The sequence below is a fragment of the Rhinoderma darwinii genome, chromosome 3, assembly GCF_050947455.1.
Source record: "Rhinoderma darwinii isolate aRhiDar2 chromosome 3, aRhiDar2.hap1, whole genome shotgun sequence".
In the NCBI taxonomy this organism is placed as follows: Eukaryota; Metazoa; Chordata; class Amphibia; order Anura; family Rhinodermatidae; genus Rhinoderma; species Rhinoderma darwinii.
Window position 1 is genome coordinate 12286274 of NC_134689.1, and position 25104 is coordinate 12311377.

The 25104-nt window shown below is 42.8% G+C and overlaps 1 protein-coding gene and 1 long non-coding RNA gene across 6 annotated transcripts in view; one reads left to right on the forward strand and one right to left on the reverse strand.

Moving 5' to 3' along the window:
- Positions 1–25104, reverse strand: part of LOC142748727 (uncharacterized) — a 145287-nt gene that overhangs the window by 79587 nt on the left and 40596 nt on the right. For 4 of the 5 annotated variants that reach the window (XR_012882294.1, XR_012882297.1, XR_012882293.1 and 1 more), the window contains exons 2-3: positions 18326–18451; positions 11468–11668 (exon numbers count right to left, since the gene is read on the reverse strand). This is a non-coding gene — a long non-coding RNA (uncharacterized LOC142748727). Of the gene's footprint in view, positions 1–11467; positions 11669–18325; positions 18452–25104 lie in introns of those variants that run through there. The other variant, XR_012882295.1, reaches the window with a different exon arrangement.
- Positions 1–25104, forward strand: part of FGD4 (FYVE, RhoGEF and PH domain containing 4) — a 100736-nt gene that overhangs the window by 20323 nt on the left and 55309 nt on the right. The window lies entirely within an intron of this gene.

Below are 25104 nucleotides of genomic sequence, written 5' to 3' on the forward strand. Positions count from 1 at the left end.
GAAGCAAAAATCTTAAAATAATAACTGGATAAAAACTACCATCCAAACAACATCCTAACAAATGAAAACACTCCGGGTGAACAGGCAATAAACGGAAAGCCAATTTAATATCCGATTTCGCTAGCAACGCCCCAGGTCCTAAACTACGAACTAACTGCACAGCCACATCAAAGGACGTATAACAAACTGTCGCATTGTCCTTTTATATCCCGTCATTAACCGAGCTCCCTTTAGGGAAAGATAGATGGTGAATCATCCTAAACTGCCCCATTTCCTTTTTTGGAAATAGGCCAAGCGGGAATACCCTCAAATTTGAGTAGGGTGGGTCCGCTAAGGGGCCTGGCATTCTACCGAAAGCAACCTCTTTATTCAATTTATCCCTGACTCAATCTAAAATCAGCTAGGGAGAATGTAGACAATTGGCAAGCGTCGCAATTGCAGACCATTGAAAGGGGTAAAAAAGCCGACGCTGAAACCATCACGGATGACCCCTGCTTCCTGTGATACCGGTCTAGCCGCGGCCCCATCTCGGGGAAGCTCACCGGCGTTCTCAGGTGCGCCGGAGGCGGCTGACTTCTGAAGCTGCCTTCCCTTGCGGAAACAGCGAAGCGCCCCCACAGATGGAGCACTCATGACGGAACTTACAGATTGCAAAGAACCTGCAGTGTCCCTCATTGTAGACCCAACAAGCTCCGGTGAGCTGAGCTGCCGCATGTCCAGAAGTGGTTCCCGGACCTGCGGCCGCTCTGTGCTAAGATCAACTGCAACCATACAACTGATCTCGGGCGACAAAGCCAAACGACGACGAAATTCCTCGTCGGAGCGCCAACAGCCCATCCCGCCGTGCAGCCTCTGGGTGCTGAAAATGGTGTCAAAGTAATCAAACAACTCGGCACCCTTCTCTGGTTGTCGCTGACAACCAGCATGCGCCAGGGTAGCAAAACCCTGAAACCAGTTGCCAAAAGTCTTGGCCACTTTCACCTTCTTGTCAGAACCCTTTTCAAAAAAACGTTCCTTGTCAACAGTCACCTGCTCCACTGAAATCAAGGACCAAATATCCACGAACTCATTCCTCCAAATCTTTTTCCTTGACCTCCGTAGACAGGTGAGTGCCAAGAGGCGACACCCCGCAAAACAAAGAATCTTTAAATGTTAAACACGCTAAATTAGATTCCCTCCACAGACGAAGGCTTGGCCCCACCTGGCGGAACAGAAGACGCAACAGCGCCTTCATTTTTATCTAAACTGGCCACCACGGCCTTTAAAACCGATAGTCATTTCCTGACCCATTAGATTTATCCATACATGCGGTAACGCATGATGACTCACTGGGTGCAGGCATCCCCGTGACTCCCGAGGGTACCCCTTCAGCGATGAGTGCCGCTGGAACCGAAGGCTGTCCATCAACCAGATGACCAGCCGATGCAACAACTTGGGACGACCTGCCGTCCGCTCTTTGATTGTCCGGACGTCTGCCACGGGATCTCCGACCAGGAACCCGATTTAGAAGTCCTCAGCGGCGACTAAGAAACTGTGGCTTAGGAGGATCCACTCCCAGGGGAAGACTAAGGAGAACGCTGAAATCGTAAACGCCTCCTCTTGTGGTGGTGGTGGCGGCACCCACGCTTATGCTGACCATGTAGTCGTCTTCCATGCGAGTGACGTGGAATTCTCCGCTGAACCTATTTAAGAAAAAAGAGGGGGCAGAGGAGTGACCGCAAACGCCCGCATCAACCCTAGTGCATGACTTGGCGGAACATTCCCCACCCGGACCCTCAACCATAGGGTGAGAGAAGGAGGGGACACTAGTCAAAAGATACTTCTGCAGCTGCGCCTCCGGCAAACGACGATGAGAATGATCATACCTCCCAGCCTGTATACAATCCTGTTGCAGCTGGCCATGCGCCATCTGTCCTCCAGCCACTGCACCCATGCGGTGCAAACTCCTCTCACCTCCCACATGGTCTGCAGTGCTGATCGTTGCCAACGCAGTCTGGACCCTTCTGCCTGCATCCAAAGGCAGAGGGGGGGAATTGCGGTACAATCTAAGGCTTCCCCCCTGGTATGTTGCGCAAGAGACCCTGGCGCGGCCCAGATTGCCTCATGATAGGCCACCATGTCCTCCACTCCACTGATATGCCCTTTGTTTAGCTCCGCCGGAGCATATGTTGGGCGGGCAGTAGATCGGCACAGCCTGCCGGCCAGAGTGAGAAGGGAGGGCAGACGGGACCAGCGATCCTAGGGATGAGGGAACTACTTACCCCACCGATGTTGAGGGTGAAGCAGATATAGGAGCTCTGTGCCTCGCTGCATCGGCCGACTGTCCCTACCCCCACGGATCGCATCATACTAGGAGGGGGACTAGGCCTCAGATGGGCGGGAGGGCATGTGTTACGCTGTGGCCTACCTCTGTTAGCTGTCTCTAACTGTGCAGGGGCCGGTGCATTAACCTCTCATCTTGGTTCCCTCGTCAGCTCCACCTGCCAGGCAGTGCCTTTCGCTGCTACCCTCAGACACCAAACGAAGAAGATCATCAGCCATCTTGAAAGGACTTGTCTTCTCACAACAGCAGGGTGCGTGCTAACCTCTTGCTGCAGCAGAAGGTAAGATGGAGACTCAGTGCTTGCACTCAGCCTTACACCCTTTCTAACCCATCCTCTTTTACAAATCCACCAATCCTGCTCCTTTTCCGTGCACATAAAATTACCTCCCTACAGTCCTTGCCGCCCTCCCTATGCGGTTCAGCGCCATAAAATACTGTAGCACAAATTGCTGAAAAACTTACGGTCGGCTGTAATAGGAAGGTGCCAGGACATGCAGAACATCGCAGCTTGCTGTGTAGCTGAAGACCGGTTTCTAAGTGCCCATGCTGACCCCTGTCCACTGCCGAAAGTGCCTACAATAGGTACGCAAGCATCAGAACTGTACATGGAGCAATGGAAGAAGGCGTCTGGTCTGATGAATCACGTTGATTTTTACATCACGTGGACGGCCGGGTGAGTCGCTCACCTACGGAAGACATGGCACCAGGATGCATTATGGGAAGAAGACAAGCCGACTAAGGTAGTGTGATGTTCTGCTGTGACACGTACGGCCTACCTAAACATTGCTGCAGACAAGTACCCCCTTCATGGCAGCGGTAACTCCTAATGGCAGTGCCCTCTTTCAGCAGGATAATGCCCCCGCCACACTGCAGACGTTGTACAGGAATGGTTTGAGGAACATGATAAAGAGTACAAGGTGATGACTTGGCCTCCAAATTCCCTAGATCTCAAGCCGATCGATCGTCTGTGGGACGTGCTGGGAAAACCAGTCTGATCCATGGAGGCTGCACCTCACAACTTACAGGATCTACTGCTAACGTCTTGCACGATGCGTGTTACGTGTGTTTTTGCCACCCGTATTTGCGTGCGGAAAAACCGCAGCGTAAACCAGTACCAGCAAAGTAAATGAGAAATATGCAACGTGTGCATGTAGCCTAAATGGCTGATCGGTGTATATTACAACTTCCCCAGCAAATGGCGCTGTTATAGTGGGGATGTTACGTGTGGGGCTGGCAGCCTGAATGTTAGATAATAAGTTGCACATTTATTCGGCCATTCTCTGCACTTAATCAAAACGACATTAAGTCTTGGAGCATTTTATTAATGAGCTCTGCAAATCAGGAACATCTGGTTGGAGTGAGGACAATGCACATTCGTGACGGCGATGTCATAAACTTCACGCTGTGACTTATAAATATATACGGAAATGCATTGAATATGTTTTATGTAACAACATATCTAACTTTAAACTGTGAATTACTGTTAAAAATGTATAATGTATATGAGCTTAATGTATATTAGTTTGGGTCAGGCCGCGATTTTTCAAAGCAAAAATGTGCTTGCATTACGCTCATCTGAAACCGGTCTAAGCATATCCGCTATTTATATTCTTAGGTGTTCGCGATGACCAGGAACTGCAACTTGGCCATATTGTTCATGAAATTTCTGTGGCGGTCTAACAATTCACTTCTGTACCATCATAGACTTTATTCCTCCCCATGCTTTACACTGCAGCTGTGCTTTTTCACATTGGCTATTGTGTATAAGCTTAAACTCAGCAGGAAGTCAGTGCATGGAGATCAAGGGCAGAATGATTATAAACTAAACCACCAAAAAGAAGATGATCAGGTAACTGCCCCGACAATGGACCCCAGTAAGTAGGGTCCAAGAGCAGAAGAAGTGCGGAAAATCTGATAGACGACCTCTAAATAATTGGGGCTATAAAGTGCTATTATAACACGGATACTAAAATATAATTGTGACTTTGTGTTATCCTATTTGTGATCAACTCTTATTAAAATGTCACGTGGGCAATTATTGGTACTTGGCATTAAATCAGTGGCATACCTTGCATAGAGACAGTGTTACTATAGTATGGGGTCTCAAAAGGTGTGTGGGTACGGCTGCACAGTCCTAATTATTGATACCTGGAAGCCCAGGTCCGGCATCGTAAGTGTGCCCCTTTCCACCAGGACACAGGGCCCCTCATCGATTGGGAGGAGTCACTGTTATCGGACTTGCAGTACCAACCCCAGCCACTAGGGACTCTATCAGTTCCCTGTGCCCTCTGGGCTTTTATGGCTTCGTATCGATCTCTTAACTAGTGGACTACCCCGTGTTTTCGGAGTAGATCCCCCATTTTTTTCTGCCAATAGAAGTTCAACTCTGTCGACAAATATACATAACAGCCCTGGTGCTATGGAGGTGGGCTGAGGATGGTTAGAGCATGTGAATTGGGCTGTAAAAAGAGCATGGGTGGTCATTGAGGGCCTGTAGCAGAAGGGCGCCTCCTTTTTGTTTTGCTCTCCTTCACTGTACGCCCCTGTTCACTTGGAAAGACATTGATTAGAATTATGCCTTTCTCATCCCCCACTTGACACTAATTCATAAAAATTGATTTTCAATCCTGCGGCTGAATGAAACCGGCGCGGCCTCTGGCACTGATATCGGCCTCTAAGAAAGACCTTTTAAGGGACTTCTGAGAGCTGCTCCTGAAATCAAGTCATTGTGCAAGAAGGAATCTCTCGGGCCTACGCGTGAAATGAAGCCTTCCCTCTATTACTGAGGCACATAGCGTCTCTTCTTCTTATTCATCCCTTGTGCTAATTTACTTTGACAGATGAATGGGACAGGTTGGGTTTCCACAAAACGGTCATGTAGGTCACGCAAGAGCAATGCATTACGGGAGGACTGACCCGTGACACTAATACAGTATGGAATAAAGTCGTTCCGTTGTCGGTCACCGGAAAAAAAAGAGGTTTGTAAAAATGATAGGAATATTAGGCCTTGTTCACATCCAGTGTTTTTGTTTAGGGGGTTGTATGGGATAAGGAAACAGATCTGCTATATTTTTTTAGTTTTTTTTTTTTTTTCAAGAAACCACGCCACACTTGTGAATGGGTAATATTTGTGTCTGGTATTGTAAGTGACTAGGCTTGCAATACCAGACACAGCCAGTAGACAAGAGTGGCGCTGCTTCTTCATTCAGACTGCGGCTGGTGTAACGGGAGCTTGGGGACCTGATTGGCGGGGGTACCAGAGGTGGGAACCCCACCAGTTAGACATTTATGGCATATCCTGTGGTCTGACGTGGAAAAATTTTAGGAAGATATCCAAAAATAAAATGTAACAAAAATTTGCTGCTATTTTTTAGTCAGAGAAATTTCCCAATTGATTCTTTTTGGGGGACGTTCACATTATCTGGTGGGAGACAAGTGTCGGGTTATTCTAGATTATCAGATGCCGGATTAAAGGAATTTGATTGTATGTGTATATATAATTTATGGACGTTTTGTCGGGATGTTAGACTTCAGATATTATATATCCCGGGCTATCCTCTGTTATCTAGCCCGAGACGATGTCTTTCAGAATGGGCCACTGTCCCCCCCCCAAGTATAAAAACCATATAATTTTCAATTCTGCTGCATTACCCCAGTTAATTCCTCAGTGCCCGGCTCTTTGTCATATCTGGACGCCACCGTCACGGGGAGAATTTTTTTAATAAGCGCGTGCATCTGTATAGGATTGTTGTATTGCAAACTTATATACACATCTCACTGCATGTTACATAATGGAGCCTGTCCAGCACAGACTAAATGCAGCATCCAAAGGGTTAAAGGGAAGCAAAGTTCAGCTACTGCTCAGAGCAGCGTACACTATACGGCAGTGGAACATTTTACAATTACTCGGATCCTTTTTTTTGGTTTATGGAAGTTTGTTGAAAAAGGAAACTGCTGAGGGTTGTGAAACTCCGGTGAGAGTGGCTGTACTCTGGACGGCAGCTTAGCCCTCAGTAGTGGGGTATTGACATGCATGGGGCATACTCCACTCGCTGCGGAAAGTGAAAGGTCAATCACTGTTGTGTGTCTATGGTGAAGAGCGTTAAAGGGTCACACACGTTAAACATTGACAGGAAGCTGTAACTTGTGGAGCAATTAAATTGCAAAGATCAGATAGGTGTGCAATATATATATTTCTTACATGTCTGTTTTAGTATATACTTGTCTTTCCCGTGAAATAACAAAGGGGGTGCATCTTTTCTTAGAATTCTGTGGTGTCGTTCCTCTGTAGTTCTTCTTGGAAATGCATGAATAAGTTGAAAGCTCGATGTTACCGTCCGCCTTGTCAATACGATATGTGCCAGCACTGATTGGACAGTGTCAGAGAATGTGTGTGTGTGTGTCTGTATATATATATGTGTGTGTGTGTGTGTGTGTGTGTGTGTGTGTGTGTGTGTGTGTGTGTGTGTATATATATATGTATGTATATATATATATATATATATATATATATATATATATATATATATACACACACATACACACACCTTATTGGCAAGTGGAATGGTAACACCCAGTTGTCAATTTATTCATACATTTCATACATTTCCAGGAAGAATAAGAGAGGAATTTGATAAAGCCACATTTTATAGGGGATAGAAGAATCTACTAATACAGACATTACTGCAGACCTGTGCTGCTGACTCCTTCCTCGGCATAAGATTTGCAAACAAAAAAAGTCCTTTTCACAAAGACCAGGGAACCTTTCCTACAAGAATGAAGTTGACGTTTTCCAGCTCTGAGAAAATTCCTGTCATTGAGACAAATTAAGAAATACGGGACAATTTCCAAAAAGAGAAAAAAGTTCAGATGTGCTCTCCTCTTGAGAATAAACCGAGTTATATTGGACTAGTTTTGTGTTTTGTTTTGTTTTTTTAACTTTGACTATAGTTTACAATGAATCTTCAAAATACAAAAATTCTAACTGCTAATTCAAGGAAAATTTAGGGCAGCCCCCTCTTGTTAGTCTCGTAACGTGTAGATGTCTGGGACTGGGGTAAGAAAACTTTGCCGTGTTTTCCAAAGCATGTCCGTCAAGGGCCCGGTAGACTGCGGAGAATTTGTACAGAAGACCTGACACCACTCTGAGAGCACCTTGGCCTTTTTACTCCAGAGATGGCAGGGAGAACACCCAATATCAAGTAGTTAAGATTTCAAGGGGGATCAACCCCAACTAGGATGCAATAGACACCAGGATTTGGAGTTACGGGAGGGACAATACTAAACTATGACAGGTTGGACCTTTGGTGGGGAGCAGTATGGCAAGCCACCAATGTAGTCCACGCATTGGCTCCATGTTGGACTACAATCCGTGCCCATATACATTAGTTCTGCTCCATGAGGTTTTGTATATGAACAGCCTTGATGGTTGGATAGGATGTGTTGGATTTTTATGCCCCTCACTCAAAAACTATAATCTAGCTACAGGCTTGACGACCAGGTACCAACCATTCATTTGTCAAAAAGGGGCCAACAGAGTCGAGAATTTTTAGTGTTCTACTATCATGATCATGCAGATAATACATCTCTTCCAGCCAGGTGACTAACTCCACTGTCCACCCTTGTCCCTATTTAACCACTATTGGCTCCACCCCTTCGTCAATCACTGCCGCGCATTCTCTCGATCCGCCCCACCTACGTCTACTCCCCTGCCCCCTTAATAGATCCTGGAGCCGACAGTCACTCTTTCTTAACCTCCCCCAGCTCCAGGACCCCCAGAAGGCTCTGTACTGCCCTGTTCTGACCCCTTTATTGCTCCTCGGGGGCATTTGACCCTTGTTGCCTAATGTGTATGATTATTGGTAGTGTCATGGGTTCTAATCACACCAGTGGCACCATCTACATGGAGTAATATATTCTACAGAGTGATTGCGTGGGCTTTCTCCAGAAACATTCAAAAAGGTTGAAAGACTTCTTATGAAATTGGCCCTTGAGTATCTTCTTTCCTCCTCTAAGAACTTTTTGAGACTTTGTCTTACTAAAAAAAGCAAAAACCGAGGGTAAATATTTCCCCCTTTGCATCGTATTCCGCGGAAGCCTGTACAAATATATTTATCTATGACGGTATCAAGAATGCATGGTCCATACATCGCAAGGAAGCCGGGAAGGTAAAGAGGGCCATTGAATAATCCAAAACAACAAGTCTGAGGAACAGTTTCCTCCGTGTTTTGAAATACTCTTGCATGTTTCCTGTGGTTGCAAATTGTTCACAACTTTACAAAATATACAGCATTTCCTATACAGCTGCCTTAATGTTAACGCTGGCAGCGGTGGGGCCGCAACTAGACGGATGGTTCTAAAGGAGGATTTTTGGTGGACGTGTGGGAGACGTTTGGCAGACTTTCCTGCAGAAATGTAGAGACACCCCAAAAGGAGCGGCTCATGGGGGGGTGTGAGTATGGCAGATTCTCTCTGTTTTTAATAATACACGTAACCTTATAATTGGAGGTAACGCACACCCACCAGTTCCTCTTTACTCGTGTGCTTCATTTTCCTCCGGTGGTTTGGCCCTAATGAGATTAGAATGTTGCGCGCAGCCTGAATTGTTTATTAAAATGTTGTATTATTATTATTACTGCTTTTTTTTTTTTTTTTTTTTTTTTTTTTTTTCCTTTTTTTTTAAGGCTATTAATGCTTTTGCGCTGGCTTTTGGCTTAAGTCATATGATGGGAAATAGTTTATTTTACGGTGATTTCCATTGTCATCTTGGGTAGCGCAAAGCATTCCGTTTCAGAAAACTAGTTTTAGAATTTATGATTGTGAAACAGTAAGGTAAATGATGGTTTTGCTGGTTTGGTAGTGTGCCAGTATCTTTTTAAAGGAGCTCTCCACCTTGGACAAGCCCTACTTATTAGAAGGGTCCCTTGACAATAAGCAGATCATAAGCTGATCACTCAAACCCTTAGCGATCAGTTTTAACCTGTGGTGACACTTGGCAGCAAGTGTTTAATTTCCCTGCAGCGCCACCACAGGGGAGATTAAGCATTACAGAGTGTCCATCGATATCAATGTGTTGTCTGTGTAATACAGGACAGGTCGCTCGTTTGATGAGGATCCTTAACAGTAGACCCCATCTATTAACTTAGAATCCACTAATAGGGTGTATGAAAATGGGTTTTCTAAACTGGACAAACTCTTCAAAAGTGTAGTCCGATCATATACATTTATGGTGTGTTTGTATGATGCATCACAAATGTCTGATGGATGGCAGTGGTACCTCTAGTTCTCGTGAAAAATGATGAGCGTTATGGAAACTGCCGAGAGCACTTTTCCTGTAATTTCCATACTTTGTCATCATAGGGACCAGCCTGCTCTCATCTTTTTCTATCCTCCCTTTCTTGGCCAAACCTGACCACTTTGGATTGCCAAACGTAATCACAGGACACCCGTTCTCCTGATATCCTACAAAGACTCCATAAACATGTTTTATGGTCCGATTTCCCCTTTCTTATAGCCAAGGGTGTTCAACCACACATCTGCTATAACTCAGGCTGGCACCGTACTCCTTCTACAAGACTGGTGCGAGCAGGGCTGGTTTAATAAAAAATGGGGTCCTGGGCAACAAGCAAAGTAAGGCCCCCCCCCCCCCCTGCTTATCATTTTTAGTTTCCCTCATAATGTCAGGCCAGATAATCATACCATACCATATAATACCATATAGTGCCAAGATAATATTGACATATACAGACCAACAAATAGGGCCAAATTAATATGCAGTAACCAAATAATAGACCCCACACAATAGTAGGGATCCCATAGGAAATGAGGACCATGGGCAAATGCCCGGTTTTGCCAACCCCTAAAACCAACCCTAGGTGTGAGCCTCTACAACACACCCACAACACTGTCCACTCTCCACATGGCCTGAAACATGGAGGGGGAAAATGGGAAAGGGGCCAGGGGGGTCATGTCATCTTGCAAGGGATGGGAAGAAAGTTGAATAGGCACTTTGCCCTCCTGCCCGGAATACAGGGGTGTGTTGGAGTGACCTTACACCAGGTGGGTGCTTCTATTTTGAGAATTGCTCAGTGGCGCCCCCTTTTTCCAACGTACCATTGACTACAGGAATAGTTTTTATGACCGAAAACTTTCATATGATGCCATTAGGATTATTTCCCTTTTGCCTACCCCCTTCATGTTTAGTTTTTATTTTTCTTTATGTATTATATTACATTTGGTCATTTTTTCGATTTATATGTTTTTGGAAAAAGCTGGCCAAAAAAATATGGCTTCCATTACAGCATCCCCACCCAGCTCTCCTAAACCCCTAAATGTCCAATCTGCCGAGATATGGAGTGACTCAAAAACAGGGGATCTATTGCTGTATAAGGCCCCATGCGCACAACCGTATTTTTCATCCGTAGTTCCGGACCTTAATTCTGGACCCGTAATTACGGCACAGACTCCCCATAGAAGTATATGGGCGCTTCCGTAATTGCGGACGGCTATGGATGTGCACCCGTAGCCGTCCGTAATTACAGAAGCTTTGCTAGGCTATGCCAGGTTTTCAGATGTTGCATATCATTTGTAGTTTTCTTCTTTTTGCGGATCCGTAAATATGGATGCATTACGGATGTACTATAGACACCGTTCCGTATATGCGGATGATTTATGGATCACTATAAATGACTACAAATCCGTATTTATGGACCTGAGGCCCCATGCACACGACCGTATAAATCCTCCATAATTGCGGACCGCAATTGCGGTCTGCAATTACGGACCCATTCACTTTTATTGTCCACAGACACCTTCCCGTTTATTTATGGGAAGGTGTCCGGGCCGTAGAAGTGTACCGCAAAAGATAGGACATGTCCCATCTCTTGCGGTTTACGGGGCCATGCTCCCATACTTTGATGGGAGCACGGGTCGAGAATGAGGGCAGCCGTCGGCTGCCAAAGGTGCCCGCAATTGCGGCCCGTGATTACGGACACGGCCGGGTACATGGGGTTTGACTATGTAAAATTGTCTTTTAGGTTCGTGGGCAGGCTGGGTGGTAACCCCTATAGGAGCGGACAGCCAGTCACCCAACTATCCGTAAACAACTACAGTTTTAACAGGATTTCTATTTGCTTTGTGATTTAGGGATTTTTATTTTTTGCTTATGTTCTGCTAAAATCTTTGGTCCATAGTAAATGTTCCGTGACAGTGAACCTGTGAGACGCTTTTTCGTGAGATCTGCTTCGTATCTTTACTGGGAAAGGTCTCTGTTGTTTCTCCAGCTCATCTACAAAACTCTCCGTTGTATAAACCATCAGGGTCTCAGATTTATAGAGATAGTAAATGCTGGAAGAAAAAAGTGCGATCCCAGATTAACAATCGCTGGTTACTGGATAAAAAGCCATATTTGGTGCTAGACTCTCAATAGCTTCTCAGGCAAGGAGGTCGTTACACTGTGTCGGGGGTGGGGGCAGGGGGTGAGGGGTATTCTATATGTTCATTATACATTCATACTATACAAGTAACAAGGGCCGAGATCTGGATCAGCAGGAAAATGCCCAATAGTTTTAAAACTACAACTCCCAACATGCAGGTCTAAACAATCATTCCATTGAAGAACATTATGTCCGTCTCTGTCCAAATGGCTGATAACAGGGAACAATAGATTACATTTAAGTGCACGATGAGTGGAGAGAAGATAGACTATAGGTTTTAGTGTCCTTTATAGTTCAGAGATGTTATGGCCACTACCTAATTGCCAATGATACTGGTGTGTATGAGTACATAACACTGTATGGAATATATATGTGTGTATATATATAATATTATATACATATATATATATATATATATATATACATATAAACCTGAGGTTTACACATATCTCTTCAGGGCATTCTGAGTTCATAGAGCAGGGTCCCCCTTTTGGAGCCTCTATCAATTGTAGAGAGTGACTACAAAAGCGTCACTGGAGGACCTGATTTCAATGTTTACTGCGTAATGTTTCATTTCTCCTGTGGCGGCGCTGCAGGGGAATTAAACACTTGCTACTGGGTTCTCCCACAGATTACAGCTGATCGCTTTGGATCCCAGCAGCGGGACTCTCTGCTCTCAGCTTATATTCAGGGGACTCTTCTAGCAAAAAGGGATTTAAAAAAAAAAAGCTAACAAAAGCGATACTAATTTAATTTGGTATTAATTTGTATAATTAGATGGTTCCTGGGGCATAGCTATAGGGGATGTTGAGGTAGCAGTTGCACCCATGCCCTGGTGTCTGGAAGGGAATGTTACAGATTTTGCATTGGTGACTAGGCGCTTCGAGCCTAGCCTCTGGATGGTTCCATAAAGCCCGATAATTGTGCAGTTATTGTAATTCTCCCCATACATCATGGCCCTCAGTATTGCTCGCTTATAGCTCTGCTGTAAAGTGGAGTGTATAAATGCCCCAGTCATAGGGGCCCTGTTACTATTACAGCCCCCATTACTATAATGACTGAATAATCAAAGGTTTCCATCATTCTAGAGTCAATGGAATGAGAATATATAATGTATGCGGATGTTGTTTTTTTTATATGAAACATTTTGATCTAGTTTTAGCTGACTGCGGAGAATCTTTTATAGGGTTTATAAGATAATTGTATATAAACAGCTTAATCGCAGCCAGTAAATCCATCATACTGTCACATTACAGAAGAGACGTCACATTTCCAGCCACTTAACTCATCTGTGATTAGATTTCAACCACCGTTAAAAACGCGTCATATGCCGGTGTATGAGGTTATTACACTACGGCGGAATATACAGAAAATATAGAAAACACAGGGCCTGATGAAGTCTTGGCAAAAAGTGACCTAAATAGCCATAGCAGCCAATCAGAACCATCCCTTCAAGACCAGGGGGGCACCATCCATGAGGCGAGATGAGCACTCCGCCTAGGGCAGCACTCCTGCCCTGGGGGACAGCATTTTAGCAGATATATAGTCATACTTGCCAACCTCCCGTATTGCCCAGGAGACTCCCAGGAAAAAGGGGAGATTTCCGGAATAGCAGGAAAGTTTCCTGGAGCTACATTTTCACCTTTCCCAATTCCTTCTCTTTCCTGTACTCTAGCCTCAGGACGTTGTCTGCGGCGTCGCCCAGGAGCAGAGGGAATTGCAGGAACAGGGAGAGGTAAGAAGTTGGTCTCGGGTCTGTATAGGGGCATCAGAAGGGTCCACCATCGATAAGCTGATCACCAAACAGCTGTTTTCTGTGGGGGAATCTGGCAGCAGGTGTTCAATTCCCCTGCAGCACCCCCAGAGGAGAAGTGAAGAATTACTTACATTAGTGCAATGCGTAGACATGTTGAGTCCTCCAGAGAGAGAGACGCTCTTTATAACCGCTGGGTAATAGATGAGGATAGTGAACTGGGGGTTCCCCTCTATTAACGGCAGGGTAAGTACTACTGAACAATAGCCTATAATATACGCCAAATGGGAAGTTGTATTGAGCATGTTATAGCGATTGCATGCAGATTTAATTTTAATTGAATCCAGTCTCAGTCCTTCATGACAGGGCTGCGCTATAATAAAATCAAAAAGGAAATGCTCATCCAGAGCCCTCCTATGAAGTCCATGTGTGGTCTGTGCGATTAAACAGTGAATGGGAGACAATAGTTTTCTGTTTGGCACACGCAATGTTTTGTTCCTCCCTTTGCAGCGAAAATGAAGAAGGAAGAAAAAAATATATACTTGCTGACAGATAAAAAGTCTTGGCCCCCGACTCTGCATTCAGAATCTAAGGTCGTCTTCAAGTCTTATGCTGCAAACTAGAGCTCTAGGACAAAAAGAAAAAAAAAAAATCTGCACCTGTCAGCCGGGCTCTGCTATTGCCAGGAGCAGCTTGTCCCTTCATTAAGAAATTTGCAAAGCACAGGGACAATGAGTGAAAAAAAATAAAATCTAGTTGCCCAATAGGCAGGAGCCACATTCATCCAATAGAGTAAGCTCCGGCCGGTTACCACGGATATCGCCATCTGTTCCCTCCCCACTGGAATGTCGAGAGAGCTGGAGAAAAGCTGGGAAGCAATACAGTGTGGGTACGGAGACCTGCAGTGGGGAAAATCCTAGGACTGGCCCAGAATAAGGACTAATCCAGGACTGCATGCCGGATGCCTTCACCTCATTTTTGGATTCTGCTTACACCCAGGTAAGGGATGAAAAGGAGATCCCAAAAATGTTATGCTTTCCGATCGCCCATGGGGTCCTGATTCCAACTAGAACATAATGCAGAAAATAACCAAATCCCTTTGTTGTCTATGACTTGATGCCGCTCTACCTGCTGGTATTGAGGCCCTTGGATAGAGGGTGATGCTCGGTAAGGATGCAGGGGGTGGAGGTGGAGGGGTTGCCGTTGCAGCAATTTTCTATATCCAGGATCATGTGTTCTGGTTTTGGTGCATTTTGCAGCTTTCCATTCAGAACTTTCAGGCAGCAGCTATGTATCTCCTCCCCATAGAGGGAGAGTATCTGCGGCCCCTTGCCCTCAGGCCCTTGTCTTGTTTGTCCCTGATCTGTAGTGTAGGAGGCTACTAGAGATTTAGCTTTTTGGATTAAGAGTGCATGCTTGGCATATTTCTCTGGGCTACAGATCAGTGACTATAACAATTAGGTCCCTTGTTCCTCTCCTATGTATTTCTAATGCAGTGAGATGTAAAGCCCCTTGTTGGAAGGGCCGATGGCCCATATATGCCTCTTCTTTACTTTGCACTTTATTGGGGGGGGGGGGGGGCTGACGATATATATGGATGACCAGTTCACTTTGCATTGTCTCTTTTTTTTTTTTAATGCAGTTGACATAAGTTGGTTTCTAGTTTCAAAAATTGCTGCAATTCAAAGGGCATTTACCCCAAAAATTTCTGTGTCAATTTGTTAAAAATTCTGTTTCTTAGTTATTGTGCTGCAGGGAAAGCTGAATGTCCTTCCACAGGGCCGCCGTTACAACTATCTATAGAACATTTTAATGGTGGCCCTATGGGTTGTCGCCCAACTTTTCTACAGTCCTGAATGGCAAATCAAATTAGTTGCCTGAAACTAGTTCTGCGCTAATATGGACGTTTGGATTGCGTCACTTTCAGGATTCTAGAAAAGCTGCGTGATAAGACCTGTGGATGCTGGCGGAGATACTAGTTGTCATCCAGCTTTCCCAGAAACAGATTTAAAAAAAGAAGTAGTTTTCTTCTAAGTGATGTAGGAGAGCTGGTTACTTTGTCGGGTTTGTAGACAGTTGAGTGCTATTTTTGTGTGAATTGCATCACCAGTGTCTTGTGATATTTTTAAGGATGTGATACTGTTGTGTCAGTGAAGTTCAGTTGCTTAGATTGTGAGCTCTGTGGGGGAGAGAGCTAGATTTTGTAAAGTGAGTGCTGTTTGAATAGGATTTCAGAGGACCCCCTGTTTTTTAAATGAAGCCCAGGACATAATGCCCACTTTCACTTACCCAATTAAGGGATTTTAAGTTAATAATTTGCAGTCCCCCCCCCATTAAGGACCCTCCTCTATGAGCCAGAGTGAAGAGCAGCACAAAGACAAAGAGAGTCTCTCTCTCTCTCTCTCTCTGTGGAGGACATGGCACATCTATGCGTTACATGGAGAGCCCAATAGGAACTGTGTAATGCTTCATTTGTCCTGTGGTGGCACTGCAGGGAAATTGAACACTTGCCACCAGGTTTCTTCCCAGACTACAGGTGGTCACTGTGATTAGCTCATTGTCAAGGGGACCCTTCTAGTAAAAAGGGATTGTCCAAAGCAGACCACTATTTTTGCGATAATCTTTGTCTATAGTACTAGATATATTCGTTCCAACTGACTGAAAGCTGTTCTATTGGTCAGCACATATTAAATAATTCTAGGTTACAATTAAAAGGGTTGTCCGCTCAGGGAAAACCCATTTCATGAGACCGCTCCCGCGACAGTATGCTGATCACTAGGACCCAAAACGATTAGCTGCTATACCTAGAAGAAATTTCCCTGATAGGGCAGCCCTTGTCAATATGCCCTAAGTGTATAGCAAATATGGGGTAAAAATCTACTGGTGTTTCCATGCATACAATCTATCCTACAGCCGAGAATGATTTCCAATGGGGAACAGTTGCAGGTACCATGGGTGTTTTTAGGCCCTTTTCTACTGAGCGTCCTGATAATAAAAAATATAAGAACTCCCTTCCAGTACAGGAATTGTTGAAGATTCCTCCTTGGACACTACAACACTTCATCTTCCATGCAGCAGTGCCGAAACCTTGGGACAAACCCTTCAGTAGCTTGTAAAGAACTGGGTTTGAGATCAGGAAGCATAAAATACAAAAATAATAAACCTCTCAATATACAGTGAAATTCCTGTAATCCGGTTATACAGAAAGTCTGATAATACGGCACTTGTTTCCAGAACATAATTGAGACCTAATGTGGACTTTCACAAGACCACCTGAAGGAGAAGACAGAGCAGAGGGAACCAAACATGAATTAAAGGGGTTTTCTGGAGCTTTTATATTGATGGCTTATCCTTAGGATAGGCCATCAATATCAGATTGGTTGGGGTCTGACTCACAACACCCCCACCGGTCAGATGATTGAAGGAGGTGTGGTATTCCGGCGGGCGCTGCAGCCTCTTTACTATTTACCAGGCACAGCGCCATACATATGGTAGTGGCTGTGCCTGGTATTGCAGCTCCCTCCTATTCACTTGAACGGGACTGAGCTGCAGTACCAGAAACAGCCACTATTGAATATATGGCGCTGTGCCTGGTAAACAATGAAGAGCACCGCTGCCCCTTCAATCAGCTGATCAGTGGGGGTGCCAGAAGTCGGACCCCAACCGATCTGATATTGAGATTCTATTCTAAAGATAGGCCATCAATAACTTAACTTAAAAAAATAAATAAATGCTGTTTTACTAGAAGATTTTGTGATGTTTGCCCTGACAAGTGAGTTTCATAAAACATTTATGACCAGCCAATAACCCAGAACATTTGATAATCGGACACCTGGTCCAATTGATGGCGGATACCTTCATAATTATGCTTTTCCGAGTTCCCTGTTGTTCACCTATATACTCTCTAGTGTACGAAGTGTAGTCCATAGGGGTCAACAAGCTACGTGGTCACGGTGGCCAATCACAGCCCATTCTTGTGATATATCATCAAGAGTGACATCACTGTGACAAGCCGGGGTTATCTGCCTTGGTCATGTGACCTGTTGTCTTAATGGATGGCTCGTTTTATTACACGAAGTACACGGGAATTGAGTATATTTGTACAGGGAAATATATTAAAGGGACTTTCGGGTAGTATAAATTGGCGGCCTATCCTATAGTGTGATTGGTGGTGCGGAACCCGCACAAACACACATAAGGACTCGCTGCTGTGCCTGGCCAAGTCCAGACGTAGTGGATTTGTGGTGCGGACTCCACACCGTAAATCCGCCGCAAATTACAGTACAATACATGTAGGATGAGGATCGAAGTTTCCACATGTAGCCAAACAAATTTGCGTAGAATTCAGGTCATAATGTGGATTTTCAAATCTCAATTATGTAGCGGATTTGTAGCAGAACTTTCTCAGCGGATTTCGACCCTTCAATGTATGGTGTACCCGCACAAAATCCATTTGTAACGCACACAAATCGGACCTGCGGCAAAATCCACAGTGTATTACTTCCGCTACGTTTTGGACGTACCCTGAAGAAAGGCCTTCAATGTTTTTCTAATATAATACAAGAACGAGTGATGTCACATAGCCCCATAGCAACCAAACAGATATGGCCATATACACCCCGTAGTGAAGGCAAGCTTATAAAAGCCAGTGTCTGATTGGTGGGTTATGTCACATGTTTTTCTGTGTTTATTAAATAAGTCCTAAAATGACAGGGTAGTCACTGAAGAGGGATTACATTTAGGAATTACAAAGCATTCTGGCCTGTTCTCCATATCATGGGACTTGTATGGGAACCACCCTGCGTTCTGACTCACCGCAGTGAAGCGCTTTAATTCAGCGGCGTGATGGTTGCTGGTTAATTGGTTTCAGAATGTTCCTCGCAGCTGAAGTGTTCAGGGATCTGTTTTGAGATTCTGTGTAATCTCCGTCCTTGGAAAAATCTGTTTAATAATTGATGGAAAGGGATGAAGTAAATTTTCTAGTACAAGCATGAGACAAAGATATTCTGAAAATGAATCTTAGTAAATTGCTCACATGCGACGCACCAGCCTAACCCTTTTTCTAGGGACAAATCTGGTATAATGCCATTTATATATATATATATATATATATATATATATGCCATTGGCTGTAAAAAGTATTTTTTTGTAAACCCCACCCACAAGTACAGACCACACCTCATAATGGCAGATAAAGTGCCTTTATTAACAGTTCTATCAGAGTGACCACAATTACCGTGCCAGCAGTGTGCCCCTCATAATCAGTAGTGCCAGCATAGTCCTTCTATGCTAAAATTCTGGCTGCTTACAGCCACCACCAGGGGGAGCTCACTGCATACATACAAGTCAATGGAAAATACACATGCAGCTAGCTCCCCATAGTGGCAGCTGCCAGCAGGCTATGCAGGACATTTGCCTACTCTCCTGGGGGGTGCGGTAGATTTAAGAACCGCAAGGACAGTAATTAAGTGCAACTGTTCAGCGCCATCTAGTGGGTGCAGATAATGTACCCACGATTTTGTCTTTATTAAGACATGTTTGAGATGCCCTATAATAAAACAGTCTGTATGGCGAAGGAGACCCTTTAGCTAGTCGTTGTGTGTTTTGAGTGCTCCGGTTGGGTGCTGACAGGGTAATGCTTCCTAATGGTCCTTTTTATAGTTGTTAATGCTGACATGGCATAAAGCAATCGCCTCATGAAGCAAGTCATTTATCATAATAATAACATAGCAGTCATGGGTTCCTAGATTGGCATTTTTATGCCTGACCACCTCGTTTGTTTTTTTAATAAGCCCTGCATCATGATTATTTCTGGAGGTATTCACTAAAAAAGAAGATACTCAAAAGGGGAGTCTACAGTCACCCCTACTGTGACCCTAAATCTGCCCTGCCCTCATATTAGGTGATCACAGCTATATGGTTGTTTTTCTCTAGCGCCCACAACAGGTAAAATTAAAAAAACGGTCTGTCTACTATAGATGGAATACAAACAAAATAATTTTTCAATTATTCAAAAAATAGTAAACAGTTTTGATTTTTAAGAATTTTACATAGTCTCCTCTATCCAATTATTTTCTACCTAATGTGAAAAATTTTACTCTGCGAGCAATAACTACTATAATACTGCCCCTATCGGCAAGAATATAACTACTATAATACTGCCCCTATATACAAGAATATAACTACTATAATACTGCCCCATATATACAAGAATATAACTACTATAATACTGCTTCCTATATACAAGAATATAACTACTATAATACTGCTCTCTATATACAAGAATATAACTACTATAATACTGCTTCCTATATACAAGAATATAACTACTATAATACTGCCCCTATATACAAGAATATAACTACTATAATACTGCCCCCTATATACAAGAATATAACTACTATAATACTGCCACCCATATACAACAATTTAACTACTATAATACTCCCCCCTATATACAAGAATATAACTACTATAATACTGCCCCCTATGTACAAGAATATAACTACTATAATACTGCCCATATATACAGGAATGTAACTACTATAATACTGCCCCTATATACAAGAATATAACTACTATACTACTGCCCCCTATATAGAAGAATATAACTACTATAATACTGCCCCCTATATACAAGAATATAATTACTATAATACTGCCACTATATACAAGAATATAACTGCTATAATACTGCCCCCTATATATAAGAATATAACTACTATACTACTGCCCCCTATATAGAAGAATATAACTACTATAATACTGCCCCCTATATACAAGAATATAATTACTATAATACTGCCCCTATATACAAGAATATAACTACTATAATACTGCCCCTATATACAAGAATATAACTACTATAATACTGCCCCTATATACATGAATATAACTACTATAATACTGCTCCTATATATAAGAATATAACTACTATAATACTGCCCCTATATACAAGAATATAACCACTATAATACTGCCCCTATATACAAGAATATCACTACTATAATACTGCCCCTATATACAAGAATATAACTACCATAATACTGCCCCCTATATACAAGAATATAACTACTATAATACTGCCCCCTATATACAAGAATATAACTACTATAATACTGCTCCTATATACAAGAATATAACTACTATAATACTGCTCCTATATACAAGAATATAACTACTATAATACTGCCCCGTATATACAAGAATATAACTACTATAATACTGCCCCTATATACAAGAATATAACTACTATAATACTGCTCCATATGTACAAGAATATAACTACTATAATACCTCCCCCTACATACAAGAATATAACTACTGTAATACTGCCCCTATATACAAAAATATATAACTACTATAATACTGCCCCCTATATACAAGAATATAACTACTATAATACTGCTCCTATATACAAGAATATAACTACTATAATACTGCTCCCTTTGTACACGAATTTGGACTTGGATGAGGAGAATATTTGTTTCATATGTGATAGGATTTACCAGTAACGACATATCTTCTCTAGAAACGTCTTTCTTGTCATTTTGGTTTTGGAGATATTTTGGTAGAAATGATTATACACAGTACAATAATTTCTAATTAATAGGAATAAATAGAACCTATATGAAGGTCAGGCACAGCTCAGGGGTAGAAGTGGCCTAAAATAGACTTTGATGAAGAAAATGGTATTTGTAGACCATAATCCGGGCAGAAGAGCCTTTGTGGAGGTGCAATGATGGGGGACTAATGGCTCCAGACAGGTCCATTCTATGGAATGTCTATAGCCGAGTTAAAGCAGACCCAAAAATATTCAGCATTTTGAATAAAAATGAGAAAAAAGATTCACACAGAGACCACGTACTGCGGACAACAATAACCATCTGTGTGAGGCAGGAGGTGATTCAATCTGTACCTCAATTCCGATAAATTTTTTAGCAATTGAAATCTTACACATAGAAGCTCAATGTCATTGGTTGTTGTAATTTCTACACTGGACACTTCCATAACCGGGCGACTGATTCATATATTTTACATATCCTAGATATAATGTTTAGTTATTTGTTTATAACTACTATAATACTGCCCCCTATGAACAAGAATATATCTACTATAATACTGCCCCTATATACAAGAATATAACTACTATAATACTGCTCCTATATACAAGAATATAACTACTATAATACTGCTCCTATATACAAGAATATAACTACTATAATACTGCTCCATATGTACAAGAATATAACTACTATAATACTGCCCCCTATGAACAAGAATATAACTACTATAATACTGCCCCCTATGAACAAGAATATATCTACTATAATACTGCCCCTATATACAAGAATATAACTACTGTAATACTGGCCCCTATGTACAAGAATATAACTACTATAATACTGCTCCTATATACAAGAATATAACTACTATAATACTGCTCCTATATACAAGAATATAACTACTATAATACTGCCCCTATATACAAGAATATAACTACTATAATACTGCCCCTATATACAAGAATATAACTACTATAATACTGCCCCTATATACAAGAATATAACTACTATAACACTGCCCCTATATACAAGAATATAACTACTATAACACTGCCTCCCATATACAAGAATATAACTACTATAATACTGCCCCCTATATACAAGAATATAACTACTATAATACTGCCTCCCATATACAGGAATATAACTACTATAATACTGCCCCTATATACAAGAATATAACTACTATAATACTGCTCCTATATACAAGAATATAACTACTATAATACTGCTACTATATACAAGAATATAACTACTATAATACTGCTCCTATATACAAGAATATAACTACTATAATACTGCCCTCTATATATAAGAATATAACTACTATAATACTGCTACAATATACAAGAATATAACTACTATAATACTGCTCCCTATATACAAGAATATAACTACTATAATACTGCTCCTATATACAAGAATATAACTACTATAATACTGCCCCTATATACAAGACTATAACTACTATAATACTGCCACTATATACAAGAATATAACTACTATAATACTGCTCCTATATACAAGGGTAACAACAGGTTATTCCCATCTCATAAAGTAATGGTATGTTGCTAGGGTTTGCTATCACTTGCTGTGCGGCAGTTCCCTTTGGGGACTAGGAGCTCGCCTTGCAGGGAAAACTTTGAAGGGGAGAACGACCTGCCAATCTTCTTCTTTTCTTTTTTGCTTAAAACCTATGGAAAACAAATGTCCTAAGACTCCAGGCCCTAACACAATGGGGAGATTTATTAACCCCTTAGTGACCACCAATACGCCTTTTCACGTGAGTCACTAATGGGCTTTAGGCTAGGCTGACGCCTTTTCACGTCAGCCTAGTCTAAGTCCTGCACGGGTCTCCCGTGCAGGCAGGAGCCGGGGCTCTGCTGTCTGATGACAGCTGAGCTCCTGCTCCAACGCCCGCGATCGAAGTTTACTTCGATCGCGGCCGTTTAACCCGTTAAATGCCGCCGTCAATAGCGACCGCGGCATTTAACTTTGTTTACAAAGGGAGTGCGCTCCCTCTGTCACCCATCGGCGGCCCGCGAATGCAATCGCGGGTCTCCGATGGGGTGTCATGGCAGCCGGGGGCTTGATAAAAGCCCCCAGGTCTGCCCTGGACATATGCCTGTTAGGACGCACCGGAGGCACGTCCTAACAGATTGCCTGTCAGATTTACACTGACAGGCAATAATGCTCTGGTATACGAAGTATACCAAAGCATTATAGCAGCGATCGGAACATCGCACAGTAAAGTCCCCTAGTGGGACTAATAAAAGAAGTAATCAATGTGAAATAAAGATTATTAATAAAAAGTACAGTAATAAAATCATTTTTTTCCATAAAAAGTGGTTTTATTTAGTAAAAGTGTAAAAAAAAAAAAAAAAGTACACATATGTGGTATCGCCGTGACCGTAATGACTCCATTAATAAAGTTAATATGTCATTTAAACCGCAAGGTGAACACCGTAAAAAAAAAACGCAAAAAACCATGGCGAAATTGCCATTTTTTTCATTGCCCCCCAAAAAAGTCATAATAAAAATGAATCAATAAGTCCCATGCACCCCAAAACAGTACCATTCAAAACTACGTCTTGTCCCGCAGAAAACAAGCCCAAAAAATCACTACATTGATGGAAAAATAAAAAAATTACGGCTCTTGGAAAGCGATGATGCAAAAACAAATAATTTTAGTTCAAAAGTGTTTTTATTGTGCAAAAGTCGTAAAACATAAAAAAAACCTCCACATATGTGGTATCGCCGTAATCGTATCGACCCATAGAATAAAGGTAACATGTTAATTATGTCGCACAGTGAACGGCGTCAATTTAAAAACGCATAGAACAATGGCGGAATTTCAGGTTTTTCTTATAATCCCCCCCCAAAAAGGTTAATAAAAGTTAATATAAAAATGATATGTACCCAAAAATGGTGCTATTAAAAAGCACAACTAATCCCGCAAAAAACAAGTCCTCATACAGCTATGTAGACGAAAAAATAAAAACGTTATAGCTCTTTGAATGCGACTATAGAAAAACGAATAAAATAGCTTGGTCATTAAGGCCTAAAATGGGCTGGTCACTAAGGGGTTAATCCTGGCGTGCCGTGACAATGACATCTCTCTCCCGTGCTGCGTGCAGTGCACCAGATTCGGTTTGTACCTAGCATTGTTTTTCACCACTTTTAAAGTAGAAAAGTGGCAGAAAATGGACAAAAATAAATTGCGCCCTTTGCCACTCTGAATCCTCGCTCGCTTTCATATGTGTCAGAAAAAGTGACATATCAGCTTTATAAATATCTGGTTTGGCCTGGACTCCCCAAAGGGCCTCATTTATCTAAACTATTAAACATACAACCTGGCCTTGTTGCCCATAGCAACCAATCACAGGCAAGCTTTCATTTTTCTAAAGCAGTTTACAAAATATAAGCTGACCTCTGATTGGTTGCTGTGGGTAACAAGGCCTGTTCTTCTGTTAGACACAGTGGCGTAACTACTGCTATAGCTACGGGGCCCGCAGCATAAGGGGGCACGTGCCACCCGCCACTGAAGGGGTTGTTCCTACAAAAGACATGCATCCCCTATCCACAGGATAGGGGATGCATGTGTGATCGCCGGGACGCCCAGCGACAAGGAGAACAGGGGACCGAAAGTCCCCCGAAGTTCTCCATGACAAACCTCAGACTTCCGGGGTCTGTTTGCAGCTCCATTGAAATGACTTGCGCACCGGTCGCGCTTGTGCGCATGCGTGACCAGCGCTCCTTTCATTTTTATTGAACTGCGCAGACGCCGGAAGTCTGAGGTTTGTCATGGAGAACTTCGGGGGAACTTTCGGTCCCCCGTTCTCCTTATCGCTGCCAGCAATCACACATGTATCCCCCTATTAGACATTTTGCAGATATGGAACTTTCTACAGAGGGCACTAACCTTATGGGGGTACAAACTTGGGGCCTAACTTCTATATGGGGGCATAAACAGGGCCTAACGTCTATTTGGGGGCACAAAGTGAAGTTTTCTGCCATTTTACTGCCGCT